The following is an 18,978-nucleotide window of genomic DNA, read 5'->3' as shown; positions in this document are numbered from 1 at the left end:
AGTTCCTGGTGGACATTCTTTTTTTTTTGGCAGGGATGGGAGGCACCATTTAACCCACTACATTAGGCTTGGCTGTCTCCAAAGCTTTGTGCTCGACCTATGCCCTAACGAAGAAACACTGTGATGCCATATCACAGGCTGGATGCGACCCACAGGTATATTTGATTGGGTCTTATAGTCTCTGAAGGGCAATTTAAGTTGATCTCTATTACTTAGACATTGGAAGAGACTCCTGATATGTGGTTGTGTAAAACAGCACTTACCCTTCTCCCCTGGAAAGTGTTGCCAAAGTCTGTAAACTCTTTCTTCTTCTTTTTTTGGGGGGTCGGGGAGGCTGCACCTGTGGCATGTGGAAGTTCCCAAGCTAGGCATAGAATCGAAGCTCTAGCTGCCAGCCTACACCACAGCCACAGCAATGCTGGATTCTTAACATACTGAGCAAGGCCAGGGATTGAACCCATGTCCTCATGGATACTAGTTGGGTTTGTTATGTCTGAGCCACAATGGGAACTCCCTGTAAACTTCGCTTTTAGTGAAACTAGAGGGAGGTCTTTTTCTTTTTTCTTCTTCTTTTTTTTTTTTTTTCTTTGTCTTTTTGCCATCTCTTGGGCCGCTCCAGCGGCATATGGAAGTTCCCAGACTAGGGGTTGAATCGGAGCTGTAGCCGCTGGCCTATGCCAGAGCCACAGCAACGCAAGATCTGAGCTGCGTCTGCAACCTACACCACAGCTCAGGGCAACCCCAGATCGTCAACCCACTGAGCAAGGGCAGGGACCGAACCCGCAACCTCATGATTCCTAGTCGGATTCGTTAACCATTGTGCCACGACAGGAACTCCAAGGTCTTTTTCTTTTTCTTTTCTTTTCTTTTTCTTTTTAGGGCATGTGGAGCATGTTGCAGCATGTGGAGTTTCCCAGCCTAGGGATTGAATTGGAGCTGCAGCTGCCGACCTACACCACAGCCACAGCAACTTGGGATCTGAGCTACATCTACAACAGTATGTCAGGTTCTTAATGCACTGAGCAATAACAGGAACTTTTAGAAGGGAAGTTTAATCCAGACTCTACTGGATGTAAAGTGAGGGCTGCCTAAGCCAGGTGAGGCCAAGCAAGATCTCAGGGAAGAAGAGAATACCAAACACAGAACAGAAAAATCTTAGGAGTGAGAGGACTCATGGTTGAGATCTCAAAAAGTCTTCTGAAAGATGGTCATGCGGATGGGCCCGGATCCAATAAGGTGGTGTCCTTATCAAAAGGGGAAGTTAGGGTACAGAGACAGACACACACACACACACAGAGAAGATGGCGTGAAGACACACAGCGAGAAGACAACTGGGTGGATGAAGTGATGCATCTATAACCCAAGGAAGGCCAAGGATTTTTTGCAAACACTGGAGGCCAGAAGAGGCAAGGAAGAATCTTCCCCTAGAGTGTCAGAGAGCATGTGGAATCCTAGCACCTTGACTTCAGACTTCTGGCCTCCAGAGCTGTGAGATAATGCATTCTGTTGTTTGAAGCCCCCAGTTTATGGTACTCTGCTACTGTAGCCCTAAAAATACTAATACCAGTGGGAAGGCAGAGATGCTTGGATTGCCATCTTAATATTGGCTAAAGTAGAAATTCACAATGAAAGTCATTCCATGAGACAAAGAAGAGAACTTTCTCCTTTTTTTTTTTTTTGCTATTTAGGGCTGCATCTGAGGCATGTAAAATTCCCAGGCTAGGGTCAAGTGTCAAATTGGAGCTGTAGCTGCCGGCCTAAACCACAGCCACAGCAACACCAGATCTGAGCTGCTTCTGCGACATACACCACAGATCATGGCAACCCTGGATCCTTAACCCACTGAATAAGGCCAAGGATCGAACCTTCATCCTCATGGATACTAGTCAGATTCGTTTCCCCTGAGCCATGCTGGGAACTCCAAGAAGAGAAGTTTCTAATTCTAATAATATAATGTGTACTTATGTATATACTAATAATATTACATGAATGTTATATACCTAACTTCAATGAAAGTTATGGACTATCTAGGTACCAAGTAAAGTAGCCACATGCAAAACAACAAAATTTATGAGAAATACAAGGACTAGAGTTCCCATTGTGGCTCTGTGGGTTAAGAACTCAACATAGTATCCATGAAAATGCAGGTTCAATCCCTGGCCTTGCTCAGTGGGTTAAGGATCTGGTGTTGACACAAGCTGTTGAGTAGGTAACAGATGTGGTTCCGATCCAGCATTGCTATGGCTGTGGCACAGGCTTCAGCTGCAGCTCTGATTTGACCCTTAGCCTTGGTGCAGCTATAAAAACAATAAAATAAAATAAAGAGAGAGAGAGAGAAATACCAGGAGAAAGAGAAACACATGAATAGTAGAAGACTTGACTTTATTTTCTGTTTGACAGATTAAGTATATAAAATGTATGTATGACTAAATAACACCTAAATAATATAATTAATGAAGTTGGCACATATATGATAAAAATAAACAGAGAGAACTCCTCTGCTACAGTTTTCCTTTAAGTGTCATGAGACAGTTCCAAAAATTGACCTTGTATAAGGATACACATTAAACCTCAATAAATGTCCTCTTCAAATAAAAATAGTAAGGACATCATTTTCAGTATATGTGTTTCTGAAATGAGCACCCAACATAAGTTTCAGATCATAATATAGTGATATAGAAAATAACAACAAAAGCAGAAAACAAAAAAAATCCCTGCTGTGTGGGGGTGAAGGGACAGTGGGAACAGTCTAGAAGTGCCAGAGAAAAATGTATAGCTTTAAATGCTCCAACTTAAATTCAATAAACAAGAATGAGAACAAAGCATCTAACCCATGAAGTTAGAATAGAATAAAAAAATAAAATGAAGGAGAGCAGAAGGAAAAGGTAACATAGCAATTTGAAAGAATAATTTAATGATTTAGAAAATAGGATAACTGTAGATAATTAAGATCCAAAAACGATTTAAAAGAAACAGCAAATGGATAAATTTACAGCTCTACTGAAGAACAAATTTAGAAGGCAAATATACACAGTCAGAAATAATAAAGAGGAACCAACATAAAGACAAAATTAACCACTAAAACCATTTGCTTAACTCTATGAAAACAAACTTGAAAACTAGAATGACTGGAATTTTCTGGTTTCAAGAGACAGAAAACATTCTAAATGTAAGAACATCTGCGGAAAAATGGAGGAAGTTTTCAAAAAGTTTATCCCCAAAGGAACTAGGCCAAATGGTTTCACAGAAGAATTTTACCTGCTTTAAAAATCAATAATTCCAATATTCCAATATTCATTATTCTTTTCTCAAAATTGAAAAAAGGAAAAAAAATCCTAATTAAATAAATCAAGAAGTCTATTGAAACTAAACCTTAGTGAAAACTGAACATAAAAAGAAAATGCTAAAATAAATGTGTTTATGAATATTAATTTTAAAATACTAAATAAAACATAGCAAACAGAATTAACACTGACAAGTATAATAAAGTATATCCAAGTAGATTTATTCTTGGAATGCAAGGATGGCTTAACGTTAAGAAACCAATTAAATGATTCATCATATTGAAATAATTTATCTATGAAAAAGAATGATCTATTCTTGATTTTAAAAACTCAATAAAATAAGATTATATGGATATTTTCTTAAGATGAAAAAAATCTATCTCTGCATCATAAATAATGGGAAAATGCTAGAAGATTTCTTATGAATGTCAGGAGCAAGAGAAGAAGTCTCACTTTCAGTACTACTATTTGATATTGTACCTGTGGCAGGTGTCAATGAAATTAGATGAGAAAGAAATTAGAAGTATGAATATTGTAAAAGGGGAAATAAAATTACAGTTCTCAGAAGATATTATTGTATATCTGGAAAACCTAGAAAGATACATTTTGGAACTACTGCAAAAATAAGAAAATTCAATAAAGCAGCAGCATACAAGATTAATACACAGTATCATTATACATATACACACAGAACCACATGGATAGATATATAGGTAGGTAGATAGATTCAGCCAGTTATAGGATAATGGAAGAAATGAGCTTTTTTATAATATCAACAAAAAGATAAAATACCTAGTAATAAATTTAACAAGAAAGGTTTAAGGCATACATGAAAACAAACAAACAAAAATATTTAACCATCTCTGAAGGATATTGAAAGTATCTTGGACAAATGGAAAGTCTCTCTATATTCCTGGATGGGAAAACTTGACTTTATAACTATTTCATTTCTCCTAAGTTATTTTCTTTCCTAAGTTAATATTTAAGCTTAACACAATCCTAATAAAAATGTCAATAGTTCTTATCGGGGGGGTGGAGAAAGGGAAAATGGGTAACCAGATGAGGTGTTTATAGAATTCATACGAAAAATAAACAAGTATAATTTTTCAGAAATTTATTTCTTTATATCCCAAATTAAAAAATGTATCTATATTAATACATCATCCATTCCAAAATCTGCATAATACTTTTCTGTTGTATGAAATCATTATAATTTATTAGTTCCCTTGTTGATGGATATTCAGGTTGTTTTCTGGGTTGTAGAATGCCCTTAATGGTTCAAATCATCCTCTGTGTATGTGTGTGTGTGTGTGTGTGTGTGTCGGGGGTAGGGGTGGAGCAGTGGAGGGGAGAGCATCTTGAGGCTTGGGGCTCCTGTACCACCCGGGAATATAAATTCAGACCTGCACATGACAGTCACCTGGGAATTTGAATTTTCACAGACAACTTAGAATTTGTTCCCATCCATAGTTCCAGCAATTTGCCAGATGCTTCCTTGGGCTGATGAAAGAAGCTTTTCTTGACCCTTCATGACAGCTTTATGCTCTCCACCTGCACAGGCTGGAGGTCATGTGCTGCCTTGTGAGTATTAAAATCCCAGCCCCCAAGTCACTGGGTCCAAGACCCTTGTGGACCATCATAGTATCAGTTTCTGCTTCCGGCTTTGGCTTTGAGGTCCCTTGTTTTAGCTGACTGCTAGGAATTCCAATTCTTCCTTTTAAGCTAGACAAAGGCTAGTATTTGTCATCTTTCTGTTGTGCTTTATTTATTTCCATGCGGCTGTGGGAGGTGGGAGGCCCCTTTGCGTCAGCTCTGTTCACTGCATTGCCAGGAGTCCAGGGCCCAAAATGGACCCCAGGACATTGCATCTTGTCTGGTTTCTCCAGCCAGTGGGTTCTGCTTCTGGCTCCTAGGTCCTGCTGTGTCCGCCCTGGATGCCTTTATTCACGTCCTAGAGGGATAGAATCTGTGGAAGTGCTGTGCATAGCACCCAGCACAGAGGCTGCCCACACCCCACTCCCTGCCAAAAAAAAACCTGTGTGCTGATTTAGGACATAAACAACAGATTTTAAGAGAAGTGTTCAAACTGTTCTGCAGGTTAGCACTAACCCATGAATCGATCTGGACAGTCAATTATTTTCCACCCTATGGGATTACATTACCAACCAGGCTGTGTGCCTAGCAGCCACCCTGGGCATCTAGAACCTCTGTGTTGGAGGCTGGAGGGATGGAGGTTGTGGGGAGTGGGAAGAAAGCAAGGCCCATCCAAGGCTGGGGAAATTAATTAACTCTTCTCTGACATGCCCTAAGGAATCATAACCCACAGGCCAGGGGGAAAGCAGATATGCTGTGACCAGCAGAGCCTTCAAAGGGCTCTGGTCTGGGGGTTGACTCATAATCAGTGAGGTCTCTGGGCCAGAGTCTTTCCTTTTTTTTTTTTTTTTTGGTCTTTTTGCCTTTTCTAGGGCTGCTCCTGCGGCAAATGGAGGTTCCCAGACTAGAGGTCTAATCAGAGCTTTTGCTGCTGGCCTACACCAGAGCCACAGCAAAGCAGGATCTGAGCCCCGTCTGAGACCTACGCCACGTTCACGGCAACACCAGTTCCTTAGCCCACTGAGCAGGTCAGGGATCGAACCCACAACCTCATGGTTTTTAGTCGGATTCGTTAACCACTGAGCCACGACGGGAACTCCAAAGGGCCAGAGTCTTTCCTATCACAAATGGCTTCGCAGAAAAATGTTTAGAGTAATCCATGTAAATGGAGGTTGGGAAGAGCCCCCCAGACAGACTCAAGACGGGGCTCCATCCGAGGGACCTAGGGGCAGAGGGTAGCAAAGCAGGTCCCTGAGAGCCTGTCACAGACCACACAGCCACACAACTACTTGCATCTTCTGTCTGCTGGTAGGAGGGATGGGTGGGGTTTCTGGTACACAGCCAGGCAGTTTCCCAGTGTGAGAGGTGAGGGCAAAGTGTGTGAGTGATGGGGGTGGGAAGTACTGATGTATTTGGACTATGCCACTGGCTCAGAAGGACTCAGTGGAGCAGGGGACTCCATAAAATGCTGGGTGACCTTGAGGAGTCATGGAAGGGTGCTCATTCTCTTCTAGAGTACCGCTTACAGACAAAGATGGAGCAGAGATCCAGCAATGACATCAGTCTTTGACACAAATATCAGTCTTAGAAAACTAAAGACATTTAAGGGATTCGGGGGATGCTTTAGGTGGTTTGTCAAAATTTATCCTAATATTAGTTGCCTAACCTGCCCACAGGTTGGATCCCAGGGTATCTGGCCACAGTAGAGCCTCCTGACTGCAAGGGGCAGCCAAGAGCAGTTCAGGGCACAGAGGACAGAAAGGGATGGATCACTGGTCCATGAACCCAGGTGGGGAAGGATGGGGAAGCATGCAAGCAAGTATCTGAGAAGAGAGTGAATCGGAGGAGGCAACATCCCAAATGCCTTTGGAGATTCTAGGACTGCCTGCCTTCTACACACTGATGCCACCTTGGAAGTCCAGGGGGTGATGCTATGCCAGGAGGATGCTAAGAAAAGAGACCTACAGTTTTTACTGGTTTAGCCTATACTGTAGCACAAAGGAGGAGGCAAGGGTTCCCTGTGATTCCTATGATTTGAAACATCTTCCTTCCCAGTTTAGGGGAAATAGCCAATCCCCAAGTTGGACAATCTCCACAAGGTCCCTCCTCTATCTTTTTTTTTTTTTGATAATCTAGAACAGTGATTCTCAATGGAGGGGTAATTTTGCCCCCAGGGGACATTTGGCAAAGTCTGGAGACATTTGGTTGTCACCTCTGTGGGGGCTGGGAGGGATGAATAATGTTCCCTGCATCTATGGGCCAGGGATGCTGCTAAACATCCTACAACACACAGGAGAGGCCCTCATGGCAAAGAACCAGCCATCCCCAAATGTCAACAGTGCTGAGGTTGAGAAATTGAGATCTAGAATCATCTTCTCACCAAGTTTATGTTTTTACAAAGGCAGGTGCCAAGCTTCAGGCTACATTTGCTTTCAGCCCAGCCAACACCATGTCCCTGAGGCAAGGGATCTTGTTTTTTTCCCCTAGAATTGGTGAGGAAAAATTACAGAGAATAAAATACTCATAGTTCTCAGCTTCTCCTACATCAGGAAAACAAAATATATATTCAATTTTCAATCCATTATTCTGCCGCACCTTCAACCTGCCAAGCTCTGAGATGCCTGAGGACTTCCAAATCCACAGTTTCACTTTTCTTTCTCTTTTTCTCCCCCCTCCCGCACTTTATGCTTCTTGCATCTTTGTGGGGATGCAAGTCCAAAGTGTGGGAGTGGATGTGATTACTCATAGAGGATGCTCTCCGCAGAGGGGGGGAGTGGAGGAGCAAGGACAGGACCCCAAGGAATGCAAACAAAGGATCAGGGGCTAAAGAGAGGCAGGACATCTGTCAGGGAGCAGAGCAAGGAGCCATGAAGGAGACAGGAGGAGGATTTCATCCAAACGCATCACACATTTTAAAGCACTAACTCTATGCCAGGCACTGTGCTGGAATTCAGAGATGCTGGTGTGATTCAAGAAAAGGAGAGATCTGAGAGTTCTCACTGGGGCTTAGCAGGTTTAGGATCTGACATTGCATCCGTGAGGATGCAGATTCTATCCCTGGCCTCACTCAGTGGATTAAGGATCCGTCATTGCTGCAGGATGTGGTGTAGATCACAGATGCAGCTTGGATCCGTGTTGCTGTGGCTGTGGCATAGGCTGACAGCTACAGCTCCAATTGGACCCCTATCCCAGGAACTTCCTTATGCCCCAGGTACAGCCATAAAAAGAAAAAAAAGAAAAGAAAATATTAAAAATGAGAGATCTGCTCAGTCATTCATTCCCTCATTCATCCAGTCAACAGCTATTTTTTGAGGGTCTATTATATGTCAGATGCTGTGCTGGATACAGAGGTCTGTTAGGTGAGGAAAACACTGGAAAAAAGGGGAAGAAATGTCACCAAAGAGGTTAATCAGATGAAGGTTGAAAAGAGGCTGTTTCATCTGCCTTCCACGGTGAACCACAGAGAGTAGTTCTGGGGGATGGATGGATGCCATGCCTGGTGGAAAATGGCCCAGCGCAGGGACAGAGGAAGGTCCAGCATACAGTAGCCTTCAGCCTATGTTGGACCAACCAGCCAGTTTCTGGGTCACAGCCTAGAAATAGTCCCAACCTCCTTCCCCAGCGATTTATCGAAGCTGCTGTTGCAGCCTCTGTGCTTTTTCTGAAAAGTTTTGTGGAAAGCAAGAAAGACAAAGTGCCGGAGTCCTAGATTTCAGAAAGGGGGAAGGAGGTATTTATTATTCCTTTAGTATAAGACAAGGCACAGCACCAGGAAAGGAATAATCAAAGTTGACAGCTCAGAGGAGATGACAGGAAATGGTTCGGAGGAGTCTCCTTTGGTCACGAGCGCTAAGAGAATTTGTGCCAAACCAGGGACTTAACTGTGAGAGATTTTGCCTCAAAAACATGTCTAATTTCATTTTTTAAATTCTGCTAGTAGAGGTGAACTGGGCTTGTGTCTGTGGATTATACCACCCCGGGAGGGCTTCATAATAGACATGAAAATAAATGAGTTATGACAGTCACTTCCTAAAGTCGGCAATGCTAGTTCTCACTTGAGGTCCGGTGGCCATCTGAGCTGCAGTGAAAGGAGTTTCTGAAAGCATTTATGTGGGTGTGTTTTAGGGCCTGGCATCAAAGACAGTGCTAGAAAGTCCATGACGATGCTAAGACCTCCGCATATGAAGAGAACAAGAGTTGTTCCTTGAGGGCTTGTTTGAAAAAGAAAAAAAAAAAAGGATCTTGATACCAAACCTTGATGAGATTTGATGTTCACACCAGATCTGGAGCCAGGAGGCCTGTGACTATAGTTATATGACCACTCTTGAACCCTCTGAGCTTCTGCAAAAACAGGGGATTGAAAACTACCATGAGGTACCATCTCACACTGGTCAGAAGGGCTAGCATTAATAAGTCTACAAATCCTGGAGAGGGTGTGGAGAAAAGGGAACCCTTCTACAGTGTTGGTGGGAATATAAATTGGTACAGTCACTATGGAAAACCGTGTGGAGGTTTCTCAGAAAACTAAATATAGAACTACCAGATGATCCAGCAATCTTACTCCTGGGCATATATCTGGACAAAATTTTCATTCAAAAAGATACATGCACCCCTATGTTCATTGCAGCACTATTCATAAGAGCCAAGATATGGAAACAACCTAAATGTCCATTGACAGATGAGTGGATTCAGAAGATGTGGTATAGGGGAAATAACTATTAACAAAATAATAATAATAACAAAAATACAAAAAGAACATGTGGTATATATACACAATGGAATACTACTCACCCATAAAAAAGAACGAAATAATGCCATCTGCAGCAAGATGGACACAATGAGAGATTCTCATAGTCACAGAAGTAAGTAAGTAAGAAAGAGAAAGACAAATACTATATGATATCATTTATATGTAGAATCTAAAATTTGGCACAAGTGAACTTATCTACAGAACAGAAACAGATTTGCAGACATGAAGAATGGACTTGTGGTTGCCAAGGGGCAGAGGGAAGGAGTGGGATGAACTGGGAGTTTGGGGTTAGTAGATGCAAACTATTACACTTAGAATGGATAAGCAGTGAGGTCCTACTCTACAGCACTACATCCAGTCTCTTGGGCGAGACCATGATGGAAGATAGTATAAGAAAAGGAATGTATGTATATGTGTAACAAGATCACTTTGCTGTACAGCAGAAATTTATAGAGCATTGTAAATCAACTATAATAAAAATAATAAAAATAAAATAAACAGGGGATTGGACCCATGATCTGTATAGTTCTGATCTCATTTGTGCCTGTTCAACAGCCATCATTGTTTGTCTGGTAAAAGCATGTCCATTTCCCATTGGTCATCCCACTGCCCAACATGGACACTGTCCATGAGCTTGTCAGTCAGTCCTCCTCATCTTCCCTGACTGAGGGGAGTCATCTCTGCTCCTCCTCTTCTCTGAAGCCTGGTTCTCCACCCTTGCCTTCAATCTTGCCCACCAGTCCATTCCTTCCATTGAATTTTCTTTTGGCCTTCATTAGCAGGCATTTTTTCTTTTGCTTGCAACCAGTGAATCCAAAAATGGCATGATGGCCCTTTGAACTTTGAAATCTAGGGGGGAAGTAATCCCACCTCACAGCATTGTTGTAGAGATGAAATGAAACAATATATATGAAGCCCCTGACCCAGTGCCTGGTGGGGCAAGTGCCCAGTCAAGGTAAACTCCCTCTCCTTTCATGTCTTCATGGCTTGTCCATTGAATCCGCCATTGGCCATGGATGTTTCTCTGCTACATCCTTCCATGAGAAGATTTTGTAGGAATTAAATTGAGCAATGGTTATTGTGGAGAATAAATGAGATCATTTATCTCTTCATTTGGTATATATTTAATGAGCACCTAATACGTGCTAGGCCTTTCTAGACAATGGAGATACAGTAGTGAGTAAGACCAAGGTCCTGCTCATAAGGAATTTACATTATAGTGGGAGAACCAGGCAATAAACAAATAGACAGATATCAGGTTTAAATGGGGTGGTCAGGGAATGTGTCTCTCTGGAGAATGGCAGATGGGCAGAAATATGACTGAAGCAAGGAAGGGAGACATAGCCGTATCTAGGGGAGGAGCTTTCTAGGCAAAGGGGACAGCAAGTGCAAAGGCCCTGAGGCAGGTGTGGCTGGGAAATAGCAAGGAGTCCAGTGTGGCTGGAACACAGGGAGTAGGCAGGAGAATGGTAGGAAAGGAGGCCAGATAAGTAGCAAGACTCAACGGCATCCCTGCCAAGGGGTCAGTCCTGCCTTTGCTTGCATGCCTCAAGGGATGGGGAGCTTAATCTCACCCATATCAGGACAGGCTTGACTTTCAGTATTTCTTCCTTACTGTAAAGTTCCAACCATCAGCCCTATTTTGCCCCTCGAAGAGCCCATCTGTCCTTGCCTCTCTTGGCCAATCACTCAGAGATCTGAGGATCTTAATCTTATTCCCTTGAGATATTGGTCATATGATATCATTTGGAGTCTCTCTGAAATTCATCAGGACTTTCCCCCTTTGTTCTAGGCACAATACTGCTCTTATTTTTTATTTTTTTATTTTTGTCCTTTTGCCTTTTCTAGGGCCACTCCCGCGGCATGTGGAGGTTCCCAGGCTAAGGGTCTAATCGGAGCTTTTGCTGCTGGCCTACGCCAGAGCCACAGCAACACGGGATTCAAGTCGTATCTGTGACCTACAGCACAGCTCATGGCAATGCCTGATCCTTAGCCCACTGAGCAAGGCCAGGGATTGAACCTGCAACCTCATGATTCCTAGTCGGATTCATTAACCACTGTGCCACGACGGGAACTCTGCACAATACTGCTGTTAATTCTGCCTCAGACGACATTTTCGGCAGCCTGCTGTGCACTTGTCAGTCTCCACTGCATCAGGCTTTTCTGTTACATAAGCAACTGCTCTCGCTCTGGCTCCTCTCCTATGCTGAGGCCACTGGTTTGAAATACAGGTGCAGGACATGACATTTATTCTGTTACGTGGACTGTCCTCTTATTGGATTAAGCCACCGATCCAACAAGTCAGACCTCTGGAGATCCTGATTCCATCACCCAACCATTCACTCTTTCTCTACTTTGTGTCACACATGTCTCACCCCAAAGCCACCTGTGTCTCATCTGCACACTGACGATCCCTCTGTGCTGGGTTCTGACTGCAGGCGCAGAGACTCCCTTGGGAAACCTACAAGTGAGTTTGGTGGAGGACGTGAAAACAGGTAATTACAGCCCAGGGGTGTGGGTTCCGTAGGAGCCTGGTAGGGGTGGGTCTTGGGAAATGCTGGCAGAGGTGACATGGAGCAGGTACTTGTGACGAGGCCAGCAGGCAGAAGAGGTGTTCTGGGGAGAAGGCGAAGGCAAGGAGACAGGAAAGTCAATGTCATGCTCGAGGGAACCCTCGTAGCCTGGGGCGTTTAGTGCGTGTAGCTGAGTCCTTGGAAGATCTGTCCAGCTGGACCAAGTAGGTAAACAGGGTGTCTGTGTCTTGAGTGTTTCCCAAGACCAGCTGAATCTAGGGGACTTGAAGTTTTCAGTGTAAACACACCCTGTGTGATTTCTGCAGGGGCCCTGGTGGGCACATGGCACTCATTCAGCAGGACTACCCTGTGAAACTGCCACAGACAAGACGGTCCCCTCTGGGTGGTTTCCCTGTGAACCCCAGCCAGGACAGGACTGGCTTGACCTCTGGGCTGGTGGCAGCTGGTCAGGTGCATTCAATGCTCACCCCACACCCTCCAGGCTCTTGATCGAAATTTGCCCCAGTCTTTCCACCTTCCCTGTGGCGCTCGGCCTGTCCCTGTAAGATCCTTGAAATTCTGGGGGCCCAGAATGACTTATGTTCTGAATTTAGCACCTTAGCCCAGCAGCATTCTGTCTTGCAAAACTACCACTCTGCCAGCTTCACATGAAGGGCCCGTTTAATATGCAGCTGAGAAACAGCCCTACAAAGCAAGGAAGATAAGGTGGGAATGTTGAATATTCATTTTTGTGGTTAGAGGGTGTTTTTCCTATGATTCTGTTATTCAAATTAGCTTGGATTGTAACTTTCATTTCAACAACAAATGCTTAAAGGAACACAACAGGATAAACCCCAGTGCATTCTCCTGAGATCTCCTCCAGAGTGACCTGCTCCCCAGACAACTCCACCTTGAAGGCAGGGACCACAGCTGATCACTTCCTGCACCCTCACGGGCCTAACATGACAGCCAGGAGGAGGATGGATGGCAGCTTACTGGCCTCTGGTCCTAGGGTCGGTGCCCACAGTTCCAAGATCTGTCAGCTGATCTATAGTCTTTGATAGGGTAGTGGGTTGGCCTGACCCCCAACTTAGCTTAGGAAACAACTGGGCAGGAGGTAAGCTGATGATCTCTGGGAGCCACTGTCCCATGGAATTGTCCCAGTGGAACTGGTGAAACCCATTCTACTAGACTTGGAAACTGAGTTCGAGACTGGATGCCACTGATCAGCGATGAAAAAGTGAGCTGCAGTCTGCATTTCTTTCCTGATAAACTAGATTTGAATCCATCTGTGTCTTTCCATCTCCTATGCCTTCTAACAACTTCCTGCTTGCACTCTCTCTCCTCTCCAATCTCTACCTGGCAGCCGGAGTGATTTTTGAGAGTGTAAATTGAGATTGCGTTACTTCTGCTTGAAAGCCTTCTGTGACTTCCTATTGAGCTTAGGATAGCATCCATGGCTTACATGGCCCAATGGGGTGCCTGTTTCTCTGAACCCCTCTTTTGCCACTGTTCCTCCATTTCCTGTGCTGCTGTTACCAACTCCTAGAATGTGCCAAATTCTTTTCTGCCTCAGGGCCTTTGCACTGGCTGTCCTCCCTCTAGGGACACGATTCCCAGTTCCTCTCCAGGTTAGCTCCATCTCATCTTTCAGTTTCAGTATCACTTCCTCCAAGAGGCCTTGCCAGATCTCCTCTTAGAGCCAGTTTCTATGAATCTATTAGAGCTTTTTTTTTTTTTTTTTTTTTTTTCTCATAGCCACATCTGCAGCATATGGAGGTTCCCAGGCTAGGAGTTGACTTGGAGCCACGGCTGCAAGCCTATACCACAGCCACAAGCCTATATCACCATCTGCAGCATGCACCAGATCCAAGTCATATCTGCAACCGACACCTACACATTTTGCAGATACTGGGGCTCAAACCCACATCCTCATGGAGACTACACTGGTTTCTTAATCCACTGAGCCACAATGGGAACTCCCAGAGAACTTTCTTCATTTTGCTGCCTAACCTTCCTGGACACAATCTATGAGTGGTTTACTTGTTGTCTGTTTCCCCATTGAAAGGCAAGTTCTCCTAGGGCAGAGGCCTGCTCTGTCTTAGTCATCACTACACCTGCAAAACCCAGCCCAGTGCTCCATAAGTACTGACAAAATGAATTTACTGAGTGCCAACTATGCGTCAGGCTCCTCATACACTTTCTCTTGTTTAATCTTCACAGTCACGTGGTGGAGCCGTTCAATGTTCCCTATCATAGAGAGCTAAAGCAACTCTTGCAACATCACAAGGTGGCAGAACAAGACACTGAGCCGCATCTACCTGACCCCACAGTCCCCTACTTTCCACTGTTGCCTCTGCACCCCAAGACCTAACTATTATTTTGCTGCTTACCACCTATGGGACCTAGGGCAAAGCCCCAGCTCTTTGAATTTCCTTTCCCTCATCAGTAATATGTTAATAAAATAAGCCCTTATAGTTTAGCTTGGACTCTAGAACCAAATTGTCAGGCTTCATCAACCAGCTACAATCCGTGTGACCTTGGATGAGTAACTCGACTGTCCCGCGCCTCAATTTTATAATCCGTAAAATGGGCATAAGTGGAGTGATTGAGAGGAATACACCAACAAATGTACATAAAGTCCAAAATGGTACCAGGCATTTGCTTACATAGTTGGAAAAGGGTTAGCTATTATCATTTTAACATCATTGTTAGAATTTATCAACTTTATTGCTTTTCAAACCCTTTCCCGTTTCAGTCTCTCGAAAGCTCTTTGAGGTAAACAGGAAAGGCTTTCTTTTCCTGTTTTATAGATGAGAAAACAGAGGCTCAGGAGGTCTCCTTCTGTCTCCCCCCCTGCAGCTGGAAGCCCCAGGACCAGAGCCCAGCATCCTTTCCTCTGCGCCTCTGTGGCTTTTTTCCCTGACTTCATCCCAGTGCCCTTGCTCCCCCTCCTGTCCCACCTGTCTTGCCTCTGCTGATCTGTCTTCTGCTCCATTAGGCAGGGACACTTGGCCCTCACAGGCCCCCATGCCCTTCTTGCACTCCAGCTGCCTGCCCCCGCCAGAGGGGTGACTGCAAAATGAATTAGCGAGCAGCCCAGGGCCCAGGGGCGCCAAGGTGCTGGGCAGCTCCACAAGCACAGCACTTCCCTGCCTGCTATTTGCACAAAGTGCTCTCAGGGCCTCTTTGCATTTGCACTTGCCAGTGGGGTTAACGTTTCAGCAAGTGCGACTTCTCCAAAGGGCGTTGGCATCCCATTTTTGAGGAACCAAGGCAGAGACCAACTTTGCCTCTCTTGTCTCCTGTTCCAGGCCAGCTCTCACTGCCTCCCTCCTCCTCTCCAGCTCTCTCTCCATCCTGATCCTGATCCTCTCTCTCTCTGGGTATTTTGCATCTGTCTCCCTCCAGTTCACTCCATCTTTTTCCTTCCCCTTATCTCCTTCCATTCTGTCCTCTCTCCATCCATCTCTCTCCTGAGTCCAGCTCTCCATCACTCTCCCCATCTCTGTTTCTTTTTTTGAAGCTTCCTCTTTCCCTCTCCACTCGGTCCCCTCCTACCCTCTGCCCCCCCTCCACTTCCTTCCCAGTTTTTTTCACCTCCTCTCCTTCCACAGGAACATTAAAGATGCAGGTCTCAGCTCATGCCCTTCATTCCTATGACTGGTGCCTCCATGGTGGTTTGGACCTGATGCTCCATCCCAGTGTACTTTCAGGTCCTTTCAAATGGTCCTTGGGGCCCTAGGAGCATTGAAGTGGAAGGGCTCTTGGATCTCACCTGCACCAAGCCCCCATCATCCTTGTGGTTTTGGGGACAACCAGTGTAGGCTGAACATTCCAATGGCATTAGCTCAGGGCACTATCCCTGTTGGCTTTTTTCTCCACTCGCCTCCCTTAGGGTTCTTTCTCCCAGTCATAGCAGTCCACCACTAATCCAAAGCTGGCTGAGAATTCTTCAAAAATCTAGACTTTCCAGCCTCTCTTAGCAGGTGGGAATGCTAAGCCAGAGCTGTTCATTTGATCTGCCAGGAAACACCGTCCCCTATCTGCCCCCACCCTCAGAGTAGCCAAGTGTTCCTGGAGCATCTGGAAGTCACCAGCTGGTGGGCTCTAGCAAGGAGGACCCTCGTCTGGAGTTCCTTGGAAAGCTTTGAGGGATGGGACTCTGAGGTTCCCAAGAGGCCGGCAGGCTGGAACGGGCTAGGTGTGGTCAGGAGGAGTTCTCTACCTGTACCTCTACTACATCTATCGATTTTGGAGTAGCTTCCTGTCCAGGGTGGACAAGGGGCCCTGTGGAGTAGCTGGAGTTTGTGTTTCGGGTGCCCAAGGTGTCCCCAGCCCAGAGTGAGGTCAGGGTAGCTGGGGACAGGAGAGTGGTGAATACCAGGCCATGACCTTGGATCTCTGTTTCACCAACATTTGGATATTTCTGTCCTTACTTGACTGCTTTGCCCTTCTAGAGGCATCCAAGCTCTCAGTAGGCTGACTGCTCTCGCAATGCATGCCTGGTTTGCAGAATAGAGCTGCGTCATTTTGAAATATTTGTGTGAAAAAATTCGATTAGATCCTGCATCCATTTGCTTTAGTGCAAGAAATTCCAACATTACTTTTGTCGATAAAGAAAAGACCTCTTTGATTCTGTAAATTCAATGGCTGTGTTGAATACTTGTTTAAAATGATTTAAAATATTTCATCGCTTACACGTGAGAACCGACTCTCTTGCTGATGGTAACTCTCAAGAATTTGAAAAGATCCTCATTAAAATCTTGATTATTTGTGTGGAGTCATTGGATCAATTTTGTGTAATCATTTCCAGTTTTATACCTAATATTAAAAAAAATTGGTTTCCAGGAGCAAACTCAAATTTCTCATTACACATTTGAAAGGATTTCTTTGGATGTTATATACCACTCAGCATTTACTGTTTTCCCTAGTATTTTGTATTTTATTCTTTTTCTTACCCATAATTATATTTTTATGAAGAAAGTGTAATTAATTTTAGATGCCTCCCAGTGGATCAGCATGCCTTCCCATGGAGCAGAAGAACTGATCTTTTTGTGGGACGGTGGCAGCAAATGGGGAATTTCTGGCAATCCTGCTGCACGGAGGTCAGAAGGTTTTTTCAGGGAAGGGAAGTTGTTTTCAGTCATGAGGGACCTTGGCTTTGGGGGCCCAGCTGCGCTTCTCAATGAAGAGATTAGACTCCCTGATTCAGCACCAAGAGGCTGGATTCCCACCCCCGGTTGGAGATGCTGCTTTTGTTTCCAGCAGAAATGCACCTTGCAGCTGCCTTCTTCCAGCCCTGCTGCTGCAAGATAGTGGTCTACAGGGGCTGTGGAAGGGTTTGCTCCTGGTGGAAACTTCTTTGGGGTGCTCCTGAGCATTACAGACTTCAGGCAGGAAATGACTGTCCCCCAAACCTGCTTTCCTGGGGATGGAACCACTAGGGGGCATGAGGAAACACGGGTGCCTTGTCACCCCAGATGCCAGGTACGATACGGGCCCCGGGGAATTTTTATGCACTGTGGGGTATGGGGTGGGGAGGAGCAGAGCTTAGAAGGCTCCACCCTTGCCAGCAGCATGATCTTGACCTCCACCTCTCTCTAGGCCCCAGTTTATTCGTCAGTTACTAGGAGGCATTAATACTTGCCTTGCAGAAGTGTAAGGAGAAAATGAAGAAGTGTATGCAAAATTGCTTTGTAAACTGTAAAGTGCTATGTACATAGAGGGGTTGTGATCATTGCTGTTAGCAAAAATAGCACCACTGTGATTTCTACTGAACCACGGATGGTCATAGCAAACTCCTTAAGAGCAATTCTATGCTTAGAAGCATTTCTGAGGCTCCAGGGACAATGGCTGGGTGGGGAGGGGGACTTGGTTGGCAGGGCATGAATTCTGCTCCAAGACTCAGCTCAAATTAGTCTCTGGTAACACACTAGAGCCCTGTTCTTTCAATCACTAAACAAACAATTACTTGTTTATTTTTAAATAGCTTTTCATTTTTTCCCTTTCCATAAGTAGTACATGCTCATTTAGAAAACTTAGAAAGACAGATGTACTGAAACAAGAAAATAAGAGTTACCCCAAAGGCTGTTGCTGTGAATGAAAATCTCAGGCCCACACACATCTCCCTACACTCTTTCAAATACATTTTAGAAAAATGTTATATCAGGTGTTCCCGTTGCGGCTCAGTGGTAATGAACCCGACTAGTATCCTGGCCTGGATCAATGGGTTAAGGATCCGGTATTGCCATGAGGTCTGGTGTAGGTCTCAGATGAGACTTGGATCTGGCCTTGCTGTGGCTGTTGTGTAGGCTGGCAGCTGCAGCTTGGATTTGACCCCTAGTCCGGGAAATTCTATATGTTGCAGCTCTAAAAGTAAAAACAAACCAAAAAATGCTGTATCATAGGATACTTGCTGTCTTGTGACAAGCTTTTTAAAAAATATGACAATAATTTGTGAATATTTGCTAGGTCATAAACTATTTTTCTTTCTTTTCCTTTTAAAGACAGTCGCACCTGTAGCACATGGAAGTTCCCAGGCTAGGGGTCCAATCAGAGCTGTAGCTGCCAGCCTACACCATAGCTTGTGGCAACTCCAGATCCTTAACCCACTGAATGAAGCCAGGCATTGAACCCACATCCTCATGGAGACTATGTCAGGTTCTTAACCTGCTGAGCCTCAACAGGAACTCCATAAACTATCTTTCTAAAGATCACTACCTAACTGACCAGACCATTAAACATTCAGTGGTGTCTACTGTGTGCAGAGCCCCAAGTGAGCTCCTTGCTGGGAGAGAGGGCTGAGTAGAATCATTCTTATCTGCCCTCTGGGAAC

This window comes from Phacochoerus africanus, chromosome 8 (assembly GCF_016906955.1).
Source record: "Phacochoerus africanus isolate WHEZ1 chromosome 8, ROS_Pafr_v1, whole genome shotgun sequence".
Taxonomy (NCBI): Eukaryota; Metazoa; Chordata; class Mammalia; order Artiodactyla; family Suidae; genus Phacochoerus; species Phacochoerus africanus.
Note: the sequence above shows the minus strand (reverse complement) of the source record.